Below are 18,705 nucleotides of genomic sequence, written 5' to 3'. Positions count from 1 at the left end.
GAACTAGCAATGAATGCATGCAGCACACCAGCAAGCTGTCCCTACGCAGACGTCTAGTCTAGCAAGCAAGGATGAATAGCATGAGAAACATGATATGACACATTGACTCATATGATGCATGCAATGTATACAACACCCAGAGCAAACTTCAACATGCCAGTTTCCTTCCACAAACATATTTCGAGTGAAAAATCAACGCTGATGATCGGTTTGGGTCTATACAAATTTGGCTGTCAAAGCGTCCCGGTATCGAGCCGTCCCCTCTACAATGTACAATGTGAAAAGAAGAAGGACAAAATGTCTTTTCACAATAATTTTAAAATTGGCTCACCATCCGAGTTACATAATCTACAATGTACATGTACATGCTGTACAGGGCAATACAGGACAATAGAGGCCAATACAGGGCAGATGTACACGGAACCCGACAATGGGTGATGCAGGAATCCTGCGCCTGGCTGTGATGAAGCCGAGACCCAAGGTCGGCAGAGCATCCCAGACCACGCCACCACTCCCCTTATTCATGGCTCACACATGACGGGTTTACGTGGCTCTAGTAAAAAATAAAAAATAAAACTCCATTTAGCGGCCCACAACTAGCGCTGTTTGTCACCGTGCTTGAAGCTCAAGAAAGCAGAAGCCCTTGGTAGATATAGCAAGAAGACGATTCAGTGGAGAAATTTGGCACTTTCTCTAGTACATTGTATGTTTCATGCATGTTTGGCATGTGGATAAAAAATGGAGCAGAATTCAGGTACTTCTCCTAGTAAGGGCCTGCCATAAGTTGGTGTGGTTCTTCCAATTTCACCGCTTTCCAAGCCACATCTGCCCATTTCTCGAGTATTTATCCATCAAGGAGTAAGGCTACAGACCCAGTACCCAATGCCTTGCTTTTTCACGCTAGTGCTTATGACTTTCTGCTATGCAAAATGTATGCAAAAGTTGGGCGCCCATCTTCTGTTGCCTCAACCATTCCGTTCTATCGCGGCCATGATCACCTATCCAATAGTCTTGTCTTTTTACATCTTTCCCTCGAGTGGGTCTATTGTTATTAGGCAATTGTTTACCGCCGAAGTCGCAACTTCTAAGTTCGTATTGTTGTCCCTCACGCGGACGTGCGACTAGTTGTTGGAGGTGACAGCGTTGTGAATAGCTATACTGGCTCTCAACGTCTGTTTAGCACAACTCCATGAGCGACTCTGACTCACGCTGCTACCTGGGGATTCACGAGGTGTTTGTCGCGCTGGAAACAAAGCGTCTCTGTAAGTTTGTATCCCTGGTGATGGTTTGGCCTGGAGAGCAGTATATAAGTGGTGCTTTTCAGGCACAATCTTCCTCAGCCTACTCAAGCTCAACTGATGAGGGGTGAATTCCCCGAAACACTGTGTATTGAGCAGGGAGTGGTGCTTTCTTACAGGTTTGCCGAGCGGAAGGTGCGACGTGCTCCTCGTGTGCTCCGGATGGCAGTCGTGAGTCAGTCAAGTGTCAAGTTCGGCAAGAAGCGTGTGCTCCTCGTTGGAGCAACCAACTTCATGACTATTACCGCCGAAGTCGCAACTTCTAAGTTCGTATTGTTGTCCCTCACGCGGACGTGCGACTAGTTGTTGGAGGTGACAGCGTTGTGAATAGCTATACTGGCTCTCAACGTCTGTTTAGCACAACTCCATGAGCGACTCTGACTCACGCTGCTACCTGGGGATTCACGAGGTGTTTGTCGCGCTGGAAACAAAGCGTCTCTGTAAGTTTGTATCCCTGGTGATGGTTTGGCCTGGAGAGCAGTATATAAGTGGTGCTTTTCAGGCACAATCTTCCTCAGCCTACTCAAGCTCAACTGATGAGGGGTGAATTCCCCGAAACACTGTGTATTGAGCAGGGAGTGGTGCTTTCTTACAGGTTTGCCGAGCGGAAGGTGCGACGTGCTCCTCGTGTGCTCCGGATGGCAGTCGTGAGTCAGTCAAGTGTCAAGTTCGGCAAGAAGCGTGTGCTCCTCGTTGGAGCAACCAACTTCATGACTATTACCGCCGAAGTCGCAACTTCTAAGTTTGTCTGTTATAGTCGCCATTATAAATAAAATCCAATCCAAACCAAAAAAATGTACAAATCACTTGCCGGAGTCACCGCAGAAATGAGCTTTTTCAAGGTTTTCCAACGGTGTGCCTTTTGTTACAGGTGTGTGAGTGTGGGTGTGATTCGGAGTGTGAGTTTGTGTGAGTAAAGTGGCTTGTGCTGAATGAAGCGGTTGGTCACATCGACCCATACTGGGCCATAGGCATATGGCCATGTGATCCGCTGAATTTGTTTTGCACTGTACAGGGATTTTTGTCGAGTCCATTTTGAATTTTATTTTTTTATTTTTAAATGATTTTTTTATTATCTGTTGAACATGTACATGTGTACGTATATGCACGTGTCAATCAGCAGAGTGTTGGTACTGTGCTGGGAGCTTCATTGGAATCAAGGTGCTAGTTTGAACGATTGAGGGAGGTCTGAGCTTGTAGTGCAGACATGGGTCTTGAAACTATACTCCGCGCCGTGTCTGCATGCTTCCATCGCACAATAGTCTCCCTATGTCTGACGCTGCCGAACCAAATCACACCTTGTAGAAAGTGCACAACGAAAGATGAGGGCAATAGCAGACAGCAGGCAATGAGAGAAGTTGTATTTGTATTTTATTATTTTACTTGGGCATTCCCAACAGACCCTAAGGTCTTCTTACAGGGTGCCCAAGATGAATGAAATTGTTAAGTTCCTGGCGAAATGAATTGGGGATATGATTTGTGCGAAGGGATTCGGGAAGCGCATTAAAGCGGTCAGCACCAAGGAATGAAATAGATCTGTATCCAGCTTGGGCTTGCACAATGGGTAAGGAAAGGGAATAATTGACTTGGCCGCGGGTTACTCTGTCTGTGTGAGCGCAGTCACGGCGAAGGGAGAACATGTCAGAGAGGAGTGAACTGCAGATATTGTGGATGCAACGGAACACGAAGAATATGGACTTAGTATGATATCTTTTGTCTAAGCTAATTATGTGGTATCGCTCAAGCAAGTATGATGTCCGCGTGAATGTGTCATGCTCAAATATGCATCTAAGGGCTCTCTTACTTATGCGTAGCAGCTGATCTCTCACATTGTCAGCGAGGCAGTGGACATAGGCAGTGCTGGCGTACTCGAGCTTGCTCTGGACTACTGACAAGTAGAACTGCCTTCTGGCCTGGACAGCAAGGTTCCTCCTTCCACGTCGAAAAGCACCTAGTTTCTTTCCGATGTCTTCCCTGAGGGAGTTAACGTGGGCACTGAAACTTAAAGTTGAATCGAGAGTCAGTCCTAGATACTTAACTTCGTCAGACGGGGCAATAACAGTCGAACCACAGACAATGCTCAGGTTAGGTGGGGGATGTGAGCGTCTGCTGTGGATCAGTAGTACTTGGCTCTTGCTGGAGTTCAGGAGCAGGCCGCGATCTGTGAGGTGCTGCTTAACCACTGAAAAATCGTCTTCTAAGTAAGACATGAGAATTCGTGGACACTTTCCAGAGGCATACAGGGTGGTGTCGTCTGCATAAAGAAGGCATTGGGAACGCAATGGCAGAGTGGGGACAAGTCGAGTGTAGATGCTGAAGAGGGTAGGGCCTAGGACGGAACCCTGGGGAACGCCCCTAGTGCAGGTTCTACAGTCACTTGAGGTTCCGTTCACTTCTACGCGTTGCTGTCGGTGAGACAGATACGACTTGAACCACTCAAGAGCATTTCCACGGATCTTCAGATTGTGAAGGTCATCTATTAGCGTTTGATGGTGGACGCGGTCAAAGGCTTTGCTCATATCGAGCAGCAGTACGGCCGTATAGTCTCCGGTATCCATGCTTCTCTGCCAGTTGTTGATGGCAAGTGTTAAAAGGTCCTCAGTACTGTGGTTCCGCCTGTATGCAAACTGTTCATTTGGAATTGCTCCGGGTGTGATGTCCAGATGGTCGTGAAGCTGCTGGAGCACTAGTGATTCCAAGACTTTGGAGATAATGGGCAGTAGCGAGACTGGGCGATAGTTGGAACTGTCGTAGGGGTCGCCTTTCTTAAACACTGGACACACAGACGCTAGTTTGTAGGCTGACGGTACCTTTCCGCTAGACAATGACTGGTTGAAGATGGAAGTTAAGGAATTGGCCAGCTCGGCGGCATGGTGTTTCAAGATGTAAGCTGGTATGCCGTCTGATCCAGATGCTTTCGTGGTATTCAATCGTTCGAGAATCTTCGTTACTGCTGCTGTTGTAACGGGTTGGAATTCGAGAAGGCAGTTGTCTAAACAGTCGTCCGCCGGAGTGTCTGGGGTCGTAAGAGCAGCGCGGTGTTCATCATGGACGATATTGCCTAGGGTATCTGACAAAGATGAGAGGGAGGCTTTCGGTGTGGGGTGGGATTTTCTCCTTCCAGTTAGTTGATTCAGCACTGCCCATTGGAGTCTAGGATTTCCTGTAGCGGCACTGAACTTATCTTTGTAGTACACACTTTTCAGTTTGCGGTTTAGTAAAGTTCCTTGACGACGTATTGCACGATACTGCTGTCGGAGGCGGTCATCCATGGGGTGCTTTATTAAGGCGCGGTGGGCTGAGCTTCGTCGATGAAACATCTGTTTCAGCTCTGGGGTGGCCCAGGGCTGGGGGCGGGGTTTGGAGTAAGCTGCGCGCTTCTGGGTAACGAATGGTGCAAGATCATCTAGTACTGTCATGACACTTTGTTGCCAGTGGCTTGCCGCTGCATTTAGAGTATAACCGCCGGATACATCTGAGGGGTCAAGGATGTGTTTGAGAGCTGCAGACGTTACACTACGGTCAAGGTGAGCCAGGCTAGGTTGGCGTCTTCGAGAGAATTGCTCGTGTGGCTGTTCAAAGTTGGCTCTACTAACACGGACAGAGAGGCCAATAAGATGGTGGTCGGACAGGCCATCGACGCTGTGAACAAATGTACTATGAAGAGACATGGGAGAGGAAGACGGAGCAGCCGTTGTCATTGTTGTCGGTATGAGTGCAAGGTCTAGGCATGACTGACTAGGAACTCTGGTGGGCTGTAGTATGACGTTTTGTAAGCTGTGGTCAGCGCAGAGGCCTTGTACATAGCGGGCGTTTGGGTGAGGTGGGACAGAGAGCATGTTGACATTGTAATCACCGAGGAGGAGGATGTCCGGACATGTCGCGGAGGCCATCTGCACGCTATTGTCGAGCTGCTCCCAGAAATCCACATGGCTGTCGGGAGCGCGGTATACGCAGCCGATGGATAGAAATGGATTCGTTCGGCTATGGGTGTGCAACCCAACGAATATGGTCTCTAGCCTGTCGTTGACTTGAAGTTGCCTGGATTTCAGTTGTTCCTGCACATACATGGCAACGCCGCCACCCTTTCTGCGATCAGCTCGGTCCCGGCGATAGAGAGTGTAGGCTGGTATAGCAAGATCGCAATTCATCACAGTAGAGTCCAAGCATGTTTCACTGATTGCTAGCACATCGATTCTGTACTTGTACATTATGCAATGGATTTCATGAGTTTTATTTCTTAGGCTACAGATGTTGATGTGGGCGATGGTTAAGCTCTTGATGGGTGAAGACGGACAATCAGGCACTGTTTGACTGGATGGATAGTTACAAGGATTTCTTAAAATGTCAGGTGCTGGGTCAGCGACGACATCTGTTGCTCGGAGATGAGGTGAAGTAGCTGAGAGGGAGTGTTGCTGGTGATTTCTTGGACACCCTGATGAAACCTATTGTGTTGCCAGCTCATCGATTTCAGTTACACTGTATGGGGTGCCATCTGGGTTCAAAATCTCACCATACGGTAGCGAGCAACGGATCTCCTTTTGGCGGAGTTCCTTATACCTAGGCAGGGCCTGTCGTCTAGCAATCTGCTGTTGCTTGGTCAGGTCGTTGTTCACGTACACATCTTGATCATTCAGTTTCAAATCCAGACGTTTACGGTACACTGACAACTTGGCCTCGTGGCTTTTCATGCGTAGCCTCACTGGCCTGGCCTTGCCCTGTACGGCTTTGCTGGCGGAACCAATGCGCTCTGCAGAGAGTATTTGGTCAGCACTAATCTGGAGGAGCTGCTCACATCTGGATGACAGTGCTACGCTGTCCTCATTGTCCGCTTCGGGGATGCCCCTGAGAATAAGGTTTTCCGACCTCTTCACCCTCTCTACCTCCTCTGCTATGACCTCGGCAAGCTGCGTTGCACTGTGGCTCCCAGCTGTCTGCCACGCGTTTCCACGTGGTGCATTGCTTTGCACCGCACTCCTGGTACGGTACGCAGGGTCATCATCTCGAGTACGGAAAGTCTCTCCATCTCCTCACTCTCACTTCAAACTTCGTCAGCTTCTCTCTCAAGGAGCGATTTTCCGCCATTACACTTTCTAGCTTCAGGGAGATTTCTTGAAAGATGCTGTTTACTCTCATACTCATATCCTTCTGCTCCCGCAATATGAAGTAAATTAGTTGGACCAACAACGAAACAAACAACGAAAGCCGGAATATTTCAGAACATGATTCATACATGGCAAGATGTGCTTTAGGTTTGCACGATTTTGTTTTTTCCCGCGACTTCGCCAGAATGGCTGAAAGTGACTGAATCCATTCAGCGCTCCATCCCAGCGCTTTGAAAACGGCTGACTGCCCTAGTAAAATAATAAAGTCTACTACTACTACTACTGCTGAAAACGGCTGAAGCCGAATACTCAGCCGATTCTGTAGCAATGATAACGTCTCAGGCCCGGTCACACATGCATTGGGGTTTCGCTTCGGCGACGAGGTTCGGCGGCAGCGAGCCTGGTGTCGCTCCAGCGAAACCACGTGTGTATGGTCACACATGCAAACAGGGCACAACTCCTACTTTGGCGGAAAATGAGAGTAAAGTGGACTGTGGTGCATACGGTACGGAGAATAGACGAGGTCGACACCGGTCTCGACTATCTTGCACGCATTTTTGTTGCATGGACATCATACGCATACAAATTTCTCGTAGCAAGTCCATATACAGCAGACCGTGGTATTTTCCGCAGAAGCGACAGTCTCGCTTCGAAAATTTTGGAGGAAGCGGATTGGAGTTTCCGCTGAAGCGGAAGTTCCGCTTTTCGCCGTTGCCATGCCATTTTTCGCTCCTGCGACCTCGCTTCAGCGTATACGCCACTTTCGAGTGCATGTGTAAGGGCCCGGTCACACATGCACTCGAAAGTAGCGTATACGCTGAAGCGAGGTCGCAGGAGCGAAAAATGGCATGGCAACGGCGAAAAGCGGAACTTCCGCTTCAGCGGAAACTCCAATCCGCTTCCGCCAAAATTTTCGAAGCGAGACTGTCGCTCCTGCGGATTCGCTTCAGCGGAAAACACCACGGTCTGCTGTATATGGACTTGCTACGAGAAATTTGTATGCGTATGATGTCCATGCAACAAAAATGCGTGCAAGATAGTCATTGACCTCGTCTATTCTCCGTACCGTATGCACCACAGTCCATTTTTCCGCCAAAGTAGGAGTTGTGCCCTGTTTGCATGTGTGACCATGCACACGTGGTTTCGCTGGAGTGACACCAGGCTCGCTGCCGCCGAACCTCGTCGCCGAAGCGAATCCCAGTTCATGTGTGACCGGGCCCTAAAAGCGCTTTTTCTGCTGAATGGCTGAAGCGCTGAATCACGCTTGGTGTGACCGCGGCCTTATTACATTGTACTATACCGTAAAATTCCATTAATAAACCCCGGGCGTATACTTTGCAGAGCGTCAAAAACCGGGCGTATATTTGGGCATGGGCTTATTTTAGGGTGTGGGCGTTATTTCGGACGCAATCTGCAGAAGATCAATCTATCAGCAACCCACTAGTTTCAGTGAACCACATGTCACACTGAGCGCGGTACAGGTGTACATCAAACCACAGCTGGAAATTTGGTCGTAACCAAGAATGTACGTTAGGCCCTGGCGTTTTGCCGCGGACAGTTTTGACACCAGCAATGCCAACCAGGCAAACAACGTCCTCTCCTCAGGCTCAGCATGATGGCGCGACCACAGCTGAATCCACTGGCTCGGCCCTACTTCCCCCCTTGCCAGGGTAAACTGACCTTGCTTTCCGTAAATTGCCGCTCAATCGTTAACAAATCTGCCGAACTGTCTGTCATTGCTGATTTCAACAAACCTGATGTCATCTGTCTAAATGAAACATGGCTAAATCCAAGCATAGCGCTCACCATCTCCGGTTATACCACATTTCGTCGCGACCGACCACCTCATGATAACAAATCCGGTACGGCAACCAGAGGATATGGTGGAGTTGCGATTCTTGTCCGGCAAAATCGCTTCGGAAGAGTCCAAGTTCGCGACGACCTTGCTCGTCCGACCTGTGAATCCGTATGGGTTGAGCTTCACCCAATCTTAGGCTCCCCGACACCCATCCTCGTCTGCTGTACCTACCGTCCGCCCTCAGTCAAAACCACGGAAATAGACCACTTCTGTGATATGCTAGCTAGTGCTTTGGTAACCGTTCCCATGTCATCGTACCATGTCATAATGGCTGGGGACTTCAACAGTAAGCACAAACGGTGGTGCCCATCGGATTTAACGTGTCCTGCTGGGGCGGCACTTTTTCGCACCCTTACCTGCTTCGGTTTGGATCAGCTGGTGCAGAGTCCAACGCACACAACATCTTCCGGAACACAGTCATGTCTAGACCTTGTCTTCACGAACCAACCCCTGCTGGCGACGGACGTTCACACAGCTTGCGCTCTTGGCTCCTCGGACCATCTCATGGTTTCATGCCAGTTCGCCGTCTCATTGCCCTCGGATCCAGACCTGCCACTTCCTTCTCGCAAACCGTTCCCATATCGCTTCCGTCGAGTTCCCTCTCAGTGCTGGGACTCTATGAACGCTGATTTCTCCTGCCACGACTGGTCGTTTCTGCAACCAGAAGGCTCTCCAACTGTTGTTGCCGCGGTAGATCACTTTGCAGCCGTCCTTGAACGAGGGTTCCAACAGCACCTCTCTAACTTTGCTATCGGCTACAACAACCGGAAACATTCCAACCCAACATCCTCGACATCTAGTCCCCCATGGGTGACACGGTCCCTCGTATCTGAAGTGAAGCGCAATCGTGATCTTTTCAGCATCTACAAGAAATTCCCAACGCCGGTTAACCGGGAGGCTTACCGAGTTCAACGCAACTTCGTCAAGCACCTTTCTCGTACCTCACACCGCTCCTATCTAAACTCTCTTTCTGCAACACTCTCCTCCCCCGATCGCCCATCACTCCACCAATTCATTCGCAACCAGTGCCGCGGGACCTCCCGCGCGCCAATCCAGTACCTGACGGACTCCCATGGCAACCGCCAGCACGATGTGAAGGCGATTGCAGACACACTGAACAAGCAGTTTGTTTCATCCGGCATTCCGGAAGATCCGAATTGGGTCATTCCATCGCTGTCCCCAGCCCCTGAACTTAGCGCACCACTCACACGCGTCGTTACCACGACTGCTACCGTCTGTAAGCACCTCAAACTCCTGAAGAATTGTAAGTCCCCTGGCGAAGATGGCATACCCAATGAGGTTCTCAAATGGGTTGCGCCATCTCTGTCCTATCCCTTGTGCCTGCTCTTTAACATGTCATATCGTACAGGAGTATCTCCGTCCGTCTGGAAATCTGCTGTTATCGTCCCGATCTATAAGAAAGGCCAACGCTCTCAGGCTGGCAACTACAGACCAATCTCTCTCCTTCCCGCTGTGTCCAAGGTCTGTGAACGTATTTTCTTTGAATCTCTGTACTGCCACGTCACCCCAGCGCTTTCACCATCTCAATCCGGTTTCTGCCGTGGAGACTCCACAACTTTCCAACTAACACGTCTAGTACAAGACATCTACACCCAGCGGAACCTCAGGCGGCATGTTGGCATCGTGTTCTTTGACCTAGCGAAAGCTTTCGACACCGTCTGGCATCGTGGTCTGCTTGCAAAGCTAGAGTCCGTCTTCTTGGTACACGGTCCAGCCCTGCAATGGCTCTCATCCTATCTTTCCTGCCGCCGCCAGACTGTCAGAGTATCTACCTCCCTATCAGACCCATTACTAGTCGTGTCTGGGGTACCCCAGGGGTCCATACTTGGGCCGCTCCTATTTCTACTGTACGTTAATGACTTGCCAGCCCTTGTACCAAATGTAAGTCTTTTTGCTGACGACACTGCTCTGATGTGCTCCGACAGCTCGGCAGACAACCTCACGGCCTCCATGCAGTCCGGGGTCAACGCTACAGTAACATGGATGGAAACCTGGAAACTGAAGCCTAACCTCGCCAAAACCGAGGCCATGTTCTTCTCTCCCTCGCCCCCCACTCAACTTCTGTATTTTCCTGGTCTAAATAGTACACCTATTAAAGTTGTTAACGAGCACAAGCACCTGGGCGTTATTCTCGACCGCCAACTCTCCTGGTCTCCACAAGTCCAGTCTGTGTGCAAGCGTGCGAGTGCGTCCTTAGGTATGCTACAACCCCACTGCCAACACTTGAATGATAACTGCAGAAAATTGTTCTTTAAGTCGTACATTTTGCCTATATTTGACTATTGCGATATAGCTTGGTGCGGGTTGTCTCAGACTTTACTCCACAGACTGGAGGTACATCAACGCTTGCTTCTGAAAATTCTGTTTCGAAAAGACCAAACATTTGCCTCCCTTTGTCTTTATAAACTTGCTTCCACGCACCCTCTTCTTGCCCGACATCAGCAGCATCTTTGTATCCTTGTGCAAAAAATCTTCCTAGCCCAAGTCCCGAAACATATTGCCAAGTACAACTGGTTTGTTACCACTAGACCAACACGCAATGCCTTATCACTGCCCCGAGCTAGTTCCTCTCTGTTTTTGAAATCCCCTTTCTTCTCAGCATACTCCCTTTGGTCTAACCTGCCTACTAGCATTAAGACATGCCAGGATATCAGGAAATTCACAGTCCAGCTTTCTACACTGTCTCATCCGAAGTGATCCCATGTATTATTAATGTGCCTCCCTTTCTTTTTTCTCTCCCTATCTCCTTTCCCTCTCTGACAGCATCTTTCTTTTTTTTCCCTTTTAGCTTGCCGTGGTTGGCTATCACCTGACCTCTCATGTTTATTGGCAGTCTTCGGACGGGCCAGGAGATGTTGAATAAATAAATAAATAAATAAATGTAGCGATAAATTACAGATTTGATAAGTAAACCCCTTCCTATGGTAAGTACAAGGCACAACAGGTACCAGCATGGCTGAAAACGTCGTGACGCTGAAGCAGGTAAGGCTGAAAACTAGATGACATTTTGAATTTGAGTCCACTTTACGCCCTGGGCTTATTTCGAGCATAGGCGCTAAAACGGACTTGAAGTGTACACCGCCTAAAACTGGGCTTATTATCGGACATGGGCGTTATTTAGGGTGGGCTTATTTACGGAATTTTACGGTATTCGGGACCTTTAGCACCACGTTGCAACGTAGGCCTTTGTCGTACTTGATCACGTCGATCGGGGTGCGCGATACGTGTTTTGCGTACTTGGCTAGCCTTTAGCGAGACGTGATTATGGATCGACGTCGTTGCCACAGGATCAGAGCAGAATGGCGCGCGTGATTTCAAAGCTCCTCGCGGGAAATGAGAAGAAGAAAAGACTTTTTTTAGTAGACTACTGTAATTTCAAATTTTGGACTTCTTCACGGAGAATTTCAAAGTGTTAGAAAATTAGAGGCCACATGCCGCGTACTGCTCTTTTCTCTCCGAAACTCAACACTTGCAAGCCAGATATGAAAGAAAGAAAAAATCATCAGTCACACCACCGGGACTCGAACCATCGACCTTGCTATTCGCGAGCAATGCTCTAACCAACTGAGCTACAGTATGACTCTTATCCGCAGTGATCGTAAATCTATCCTTCTTCGATCAATCAACATCTGGCTTGCGTCATACTGGCAACTCACACCAAGATTTACCATCACTGTGGATAAGAGTCATACTGTAGCTCAGTTGGTTAGAGCATTGCTCGCGAATAGCAAGGTCGATGGTTCGAGTCCCGGTGGTGTGACTGATGATTTTTTCTTTCTTTCATATCTGGCTTGCAAGTGTTGAGTTTCGGGGAGAAACTACTGTACTTCGAAAATTAGTTGATTTCCTTCAAGGAGAGAGAAAGAGAAAGAGAGAGAGCGCGTGTAGAGCACCTTATGCAGTTTACCTGCATGTACATAGTAGTATGTTGCAACACAGCGTTTCTGGGCAGTCGATGATTGTTGATGGCTACCTAATTTCAGGATGCTCGAGTTCTCCTTCCTGATGTGCGCCTTCACCAGCAAAATGAGTTCTATTTCGAAGTGGACGGATGCTTACCGGCTTCCATTTGGCGTCGTAGTTAGTTGCCAAAGTCAGGAGTACAGTGTTCCAGGCAGGAGAGCCACGAGAGAAGGGCTTTTCGCTCGACGCTGCCGCTACTGCTTTCAACAAATTGATGTCCTCCTTGGCGCAGGCTGGCATATTGGGATGGTCGAAAACCATGATTGAGAAACAGAGAGGGTACCAGGTTCAAGTGCATTTTCGCACTGCGCAGATTGCGATCAGTACCTGTGTGAGCCACACTCACAGACCCACACACGTAATCGACGGCGTCGCGAACACCGTGTGACCGCTCTTCGCGGTGATCCAATGGCCAGCTCTGCCAAGACGTGCCCTCAGCACCCAGCACAACACGCAACACAGTTTTGTCCAGTGTGTAAGATAATTCTGTGTGAGCACTGCAGTAGTCACACAGAACACAGAGTGTTAGAGATGGCCATTGCTGCACATGAAGTTCGACATACCTATTCCAACACAACACTGCTGGCTGAAGAAAGTCACTATACCAGGTTAACACAGGAACTGTCTGAGGTGGAGCAAGAACAGGATGAACTACGTCACAAAGTCCAGGCCATTAGCGATGGTATTGGTGAGGAATTTGAGCGTCGACACGAGGAACTACGCACTGCCGAGAAGTCTCTTCGTGATGCTGTTAATAATCTGCATTGGAAAGAGAGCAAGCCCATTGAGCTGAGAAAGGAGAAGATTGTGGAGAGCATGCGGCAATTGCAGGTTGCTCACCATCTGCAAGCAAATCTCAGCGACGCTGTACTTGTCAAAGCATCGGCGAAGCAGTGGCCACAAATGTACATACGCACGCCTATTGCAGCAGAACTAGCCTCAGCTGCTGAATCACCGACGGTCACAACCATTCACGAGACGGTAAGGAGAGACGCTCGCGAGTACGTGCAAAAGCACCTGGACTCCAGTGCTACCTATGGAAGTGAGCGCTTGACTAATGATACTTCACCAAAAGGAGCAGAATCCTTTGATGTTGTTTATGAGAAGAGGATGAAGGCAGATGAAAATGTACTCCTTGATGAATTTGATTACCGTCATGATTTTAAATCACCGAATGTGCATTTGACTGGTGATGGTCGAACTGCATCGGCTGGTGTGTTTTCAGTTCCCAAGTATCGATCGGCTCAAAGTACCCACTTCTTCCATGGTATAGGATCACTTCTCTTTGCCGTTCGTGTTTCCAACGCCTCAAATCCCATACTGGTCGGAGTAGCGAAACTTGGCTTGCCCGCAAACCGAGACAACAGTTGGAGTCACAGCTCAGGATTCATCGGTTGGTCTAGCGTCTTTCCACGCGATGACCGTGTGTTAGGCAAGCGACTTGGACAACCCTGGTTGCAAGGAGACAAAGTACGGTTCATCATGGATCTCACCAATCAACGGATCCGAGCCAAGCATATGCGTAGCGGTGAGGAGGCAGCCCTGTCCCTTGTACCAAACACTCGCTATAATATTCGGGTAGAGCTAATGGATGGCAGCTCCATCACAATTGTTGAGTCAGCCTAATAAGCAAACAAGGACCGTTTAGTCAGTGCCTTACTCAACACCCGTAACTCGGTCTCGTAACACGACTGCTCTTATCTAGTGCTCGCATGCGTATGTACACAAGACACAATAGTAGTCCTTGTGCCAAGGATAGAGAGAGAGTGTGTGTGTGGGGGGGGGTGCGTGCGTGAGAGAGAGAGAGAGAGAGAGAGAGAGAGAGAGAGAGTTGTAGGAGTAGCTGATGACAGAGGTTTTCGATGGGGAAAACTCGCCTCCTCTAGCTCGAGCCCAGGTTTGGCACGCTTGTATATCGGCTTGCAGGGCTCGGCTGGACGGAGTGTGTTCGTATGGGTGGAGTAAAGTCACATCATCCGCAAACAGGAAGGTATGGGAATGCATTATGGTAGTAGGTAGGTCATCAATGTAGATTAAGAACAAGAGAGGTGATAAATGTGAGCCCTGCGGCACACCACAGTTGGTCGTCTTCGGTAAAGATGTGCATGACCCAACTTGTACCGCTATCTGTCTGTCCTGCAAGTAGCTCCGTATCCATGCAGTGACTTTGGGGTCTGAAAACCTACTGATCTGGTCAAGGAGAGTGGAGTGATTTACTCTGTCGAAGGCTTTGCAGAAGTCGAGGGAGACTAAATCGAAATTTGACTTCTTGTCAATGTAGCATGCCACATATTGCGTTAGAATAACCAGCTGGTCTGTGGCGGATTTGTCTTTCACATAGGCAAATTGTTCACTGCATATTATCTCTGTTGCGCTGAGGTATGTCTGGATCTGATTGGCGACTAGTTTTTCAAATAGTTTTGCGATGCATGGGAGAAGGGACATTGGACGATAATTCGTTGGCTGAGTTGGGCAGCCTCTCTTCTTGAAGATGGGGATGATTGTTGCCATCTTACAAGCCTTGGGACACACACCTTGTTCCAGACTGTAGTTGAACAGGATGGCCAGAGGCGTACAAAGAAGATCCGCACATTTGCTGAGAACAGAGTATGTGATACGCTTGTCTGCACCCGATTTGTGCACAGGTAATGTTCTTGCAGCATCGTATACTTGTGCAGGAGTGATCACAGTGAACCTGAAGTGATCTTCTTCTTCACTGGCAATGGTGGTACACGGAGGTGGTCGGTTTCCAAAATTGATGATTATTGGGATTCTGATTGCACTGAGCGCTGAAGAAGCGACAAAGAGCATCAGCTTTTGCCTCGCTGGATGTATGATTTCCAACATCATCCTTTAGGAGTTGTATATCATGTAGGGACCGGCGGATTCTGCTCGAAAAGGTGGCAGATTCTGCTCGAAGAGCAGTGAAATTGGCAGAACCATACAAACCTTATGGCGGGAAATTCCTCGAATTCTGCTCCATTTCGTTATCCACATACCAAACATGCATGAAACTTACCAGAAAAGTGCCGAATTCTGCCAATTTTTCTGCCGGCAGAATCCGCCGGACCCTAATATCATTTAGCTTCTTGCCATCAATATTGCACAGGTGTTTCGCTCGTTTCCACCACAAGTAACCTCCTGTTCTACCTTTGCTTAGTGTTGATGTACCTAGTGCAGACAAGTAGGAATCTCAAGCGCGTCGGATGGTTTTTCTGCGTTTCTATAGAGCGTGTATGCAGCTTTGAGGGTGGGATTACACAAGTCTCGGCGATGTAACTTGTACAGGCGGTTGACACGCTGTCTGAGTTTCTTGTGTGCAATTTTGAATCAAGGTTGGTTATTTGCGTTGTACGGTTTGGAAAACAAAATTGTTGATCGACTGATGGCCATACTAAGGACGAGCAAAGTGCCAGGCATCTATAGACTATAGTCGATGTGTGCCTCACCACCAATGCACTCCAAAGGCATAGTGCTCAGTCTGGTGCGCAACATGACAAAATCAATGTTTCCGTTTTTGTATGTCGGTTTTCGTGGTGCACCGGTGGTGGCGTTGCATGCTCCTGGTGTTGAAACTGACCTGTACTGTGGATGGTAGACAAAGCCGACCACGAGATGGAGCATACAAATTACAATGTCAGATGAACCTGTTTGCCCGCCGTACTTTCGTTGTCGGTGTTATTCAGCCTGATCTAGAATATGCTCTCCCTGTATACCTTTCGTTTATATCCGCTAAAAATAGAAACAAGCTAGCCTCACTCCACCGGCGCGCTGTACGAGTTGCTTGTGGCGCATCACCCCAAGCTATTAATATCACGCCACTTCTTCACCACCTCAATGTTTCCTCTTTCCAATATCGATCAGTATTTTTGTTCCTTGTATTCATTTTCCACTGTTACTGTATTAAGCCGGCTGTTTGCTTGCAGTCCCTCTTTCCCATCTGTACGTCTACCCGAACTACTCGCGGCTCTACAACTCATAACATGAGTATCAATCGCTATAGATCTATGTCTGGCTTTCTGTCCTTTTCAAGTAAATCGGCTCTTGTTTGGAATTATTTACCAGACGACCTGAAGTCCTGCACTACTATCGCAGATTTCCGCGTCAAATTGGCTATTTGGCTAAAAGACAGCTTAACTCTTAATCATTGTTGTGATTTGCTTTCAAGCAATGTGCATAATCAGTAACTTGATGTTGCTGTTTTTGTTTTTTTGGTTTCCCGTTCTCGGGGCCTTCTATTCCGTACTCTTTGTAGTTGTACTTCTGTACTGTTGAGCTATCCGAATTCAAATAAACATTAAAAAAAATGTATGTCACGTGACTGAAGTGCCTACTTCTACTGCTATCGCTGGATGTTGGATGTTGGCTTAGAGGTCGGTTTGGGATTCTGGAGCTTTGGAGAAGTGACTTGGTGGCTTGCTTTGATTGGACACGGGAGAAGAAGCCTTGGATGCGACCGCTGCTTTGCTGCTGTTTTCCAGTGTTGTGCTGGGTTTTGTTTCTTTTTTTCCTTGTGTCTGGCGTGTATTTTGAGTTAGCAGAGTTTCACCATCTTGTGGCATCTTCATCATCCCTGGACTCGCACTCCTCGCGTTGGGATGCCGTGCGGCTGGAGGTGGTATTGCTAGCTTCTCCCTTACAGGTCGGCGGAGCGCGGTGTTCATTACCGATAATGCCTTGTTATCGCCCCTCCCCCCGAGACACACACATCATAGCACCATAGAATGGGGTTGCATTTTTGCTGTTTTTGCCATGTGATTAAGCAATCACGATTGAAACGAGGGTTGCCTGCTGCTCCTCGTTGCTAGTCTTGAAGAAAAAAGAAAAAAAAATCACGCCCATCTGCTGCTGCTGCTAGCTGCCAATATTGATGCTGTCCCTGCGTTCGCCACCTCCAACTGCTGAGGTGCCTCGTGCTGTGGCACTACCACACCTTGGTCCGCCCTGCGTTGATCCGGCCTCGTACTCTCGTACTCTGCTCATGCTGCCGTACTCTCGCGTTGTGGCCTCGTGGGTACGTCTTACGCTATTTGCGCTTGCCACGTGCTTATGTGGCCCGCCTTACCTGGTGGGCTCTCGCGCCTTATTTCCCATATAAGCATGGTGGTGTCTGTCATTGTGGGCCGCGCCGGGCGGCATCCGGGGACTTCGCCTCTTCCATACGTTGTATGTTTGCTCCGCCACACCGCCTGTTCTATCTTGCGTACTCGGTTAGTACTGTACCTTGGCTGAGGCTTAGTACGCGCGCTGGAGTCCTTTCGTGCCATAAAAGGAACTGCTTCCTAATATAGAGATTAGGCGCCATGAGCCCTGCTTGTAGTAAACATTGCATTAGTAGCGCCAAGAGTACATAAGTATAGGATATTACCCAAGTACGAGGGTGTTACCTCCCGAATATCATCCCGACTGCGTAGCAGGAGGGATGATATGAGGGTACGGTAACATCCGAGTACGCGGGTCAATATCCTACTTATCCCAGGTACATCTACGCATTTTGGAGATCGACGCAACTGCGTTCTGAATACAATTACCAAGGTACAGCTATACCAAAAACAAGATGCTGCCTTTCTTTTCAATCCAATCAAGGTTTGAGAGCGATGGAGCTCGGGAGACAAGTTGCATTTTTGTAGTTGGACTAGAGAATTGACGAAGATTGTACTGTTATGATACATAGTCATTTGGTTCAAAGTAAGGGCCATACTTCAAGTCACGGTGAGATACAACGTCATTGTGGATGCTGGTGCTGACTTCCTTGTCATTGGATCGGCGTGGAACTTTCAACGGTTTGGGATCCTTGCTGAACACTGTCCGTGCAGGCAGTAACCACATTGTACATATCGTCGGACATAGGCACCAGTGAGTAAAGTGCATTTCGTTGTATCAAGACTCTTGGTTGTATCACTATCGGCCACTATGCAATCAGAAGAATGTTAATCTTGTTATATTATAGGCATACTGGATTTGTAGCAGCATCTACGTTTTAGATTGTTCTTGTGGTAATCGAGCTGGATACGATGTCATGATAGTCACTGCGGGTCGCATCTTGCATCCATATCTTATCTACATCACACATGGATTGCTGAGCTCTTCTTCTTTCACACTGTTGAATATTCTGTACAAGATTTTTCCTCTCACTTTCACGTCTTGTACTTTTCGAGTTGTTGCGGTATCTCTCCTTGCAATTACATGTAGTAATTTTCACTCGGATGGTGATACTTTGTGTAGTTTTCGAGTTTACAAAGAGTGAATGAGAACTGATGCACTTCGAAGTCTCCTTTGTGTCGTAGTGTTGAGTTGAATAGTGATTGGAGTTCATTGTTTGTTTGTGTGGAATCTGGTTTTGGACATAGTCGCGGAGGTAAGTTCTCTCCGTTCACTTTTACTGTACCGACGGTGCACTCTGCATTGGCATGCTCTCACCCTCTCACGGTTCTGTGTAGTGCATTTTGTCGCTGGGTTC

General features: G+C 48.4%; 1 protein-coding gene across 2 annotated transcripts in view; it reads left to right on the top strand.

The window, feature by feature from the left end:
- LOC135825017 (tumor necrosis factor receptor superfamily member 16-like) overlaps positions 1-18,705 on the top strand; it is a 112,174-nt gene that overhangs the window by 86,145 nt on the left and 7,324 nt on the right. The gene's annotated exons all lie outside the window — the stretch shown is intronic.

The sequence above is a fragment of the Sycon ciliatum genome, chromosome 9, assembly GCF_964019385.1.
Source record: "Sycon ciliatum chromosome 9, ocSycCili1.1, whole genome shotgun sequence".
Taxonomy (NCBI): Eukaryota; Metazoa; Porifera; class Calcarea; order Leucosolenida; family Sycettidae; genus Sycon; species Sycon ciliatum.
This window is presented reverse-complemented; position numbering and strand designations above follow the sequence as displayed.